The sequence below is a fragment of the Belonocnema kinseyi genome, chromosome 7 (assembly GCF_010883055.1).
Source record: "Belonocnema kinseyi isolate 2016_QV_RU_SX_M_011 chromosome 7, B_treatae_v1, whole genome shotgun sequence".
Lineage (NCBI taxonomy): Eukaryota > Metazoa > Arthropoda > Insecta > Hymenoptera > Cynipidae > Belonocnema > Belonocnema kinseyi.
Window position 1 is genome coordinate 67,625,279 of NC_046663.1, and position 1,179 is coordinate 67,626,457.

The following is a 1,179-nucleotide window of genomic DNA, read 5'->3' on the forward strand; positions in this document are numbered from 1 at the left end:
ACTGAGAAGAGCGCTAGAGGAGTTCGACCAGGACAAGATATTGCGACAAACTTCCATGAATGGAGAAGAATGGCACTTCATCCCACTAGGAAGTCCGCACATTGGAGAAAGCTGGGAACGGCTTGTGGGGTCCGTCAAAAGAGCACTACAGGCTATGTTGAGGAAGCGAGCACCGAAGGAGGAAGTCCTTCAAACATTATTTGTTGAAGCAGAATTCTCGGTGAACAGCAGACCTTTGACCTATGTTTCAGATGATCTAGCTGACCCAGGGAGCATCACACCCAACCATCTTATAATCTCGTGGAGGAAATACGATGAGGTTCCCGGGGCACCAGGAATCTTTCTAACTGACGACCCGGTGCTCAGAAAACAGTGGCGCCATTCGAAGATGTTGGCTGATCAATTTTGGCATCGATGGGTGAAAGAGTACCCGCCATCAGTCAACCGGCGAACAAAATGGTACCGACGTACGGAGAAACTCGAAGCCGGAGATTTGTTTGATATCTGGGACAACGAGCTTCCACGGAACAAGTGGATGCGAAGGATCATCACGGCTGTTTATCCTGTCAAGGATAATCGCGCCCGAGTTGCGGACGTACAAGAGGCCAGCTACGAAGTTTTGCGTTCTCGTAAAAAGAAATAGTATTCCTGATGGTACAGGAATATAGGAGGGGGAATGTTGTGAACGCAATTTGTAACCAGAGAAATTATTCTTGACGATCCATCACTGAAGGGGCTCTCCGGAAAATCTGAAAAGCTTTTCCGACGGGCCTGGTGCAAGAGAAAGCGAGAGGGGTGGACCGTCAAAATTCACTATTCTTTTAGATGTGCAATAGCGAGTTTTTCTATTTTATTTAATAAACCTTGTTTTTGTTAATTCCGTATGTTACGAACATTCATATACCACAAATCTCTTTTCCACTATATTTATTTTTATTTTTAACACGATTATAAATTGACTTGTGATCCTGAAATAACACTTTCATTTACCAAAATGTAATTTGTAATAATTCATTAAAATTTCTCGGTTTTCTTCGTAAATAATATTTTTAACTAATTGCAAAATTGAAATTGATTAATTTTTCATTTGTATTTATATATTTTATTCTATTTTATCCCCTCAAAATTGGCTTATCTTCCTAAATATTGCTGGATATTAAAAGTATATGCATACTCTTC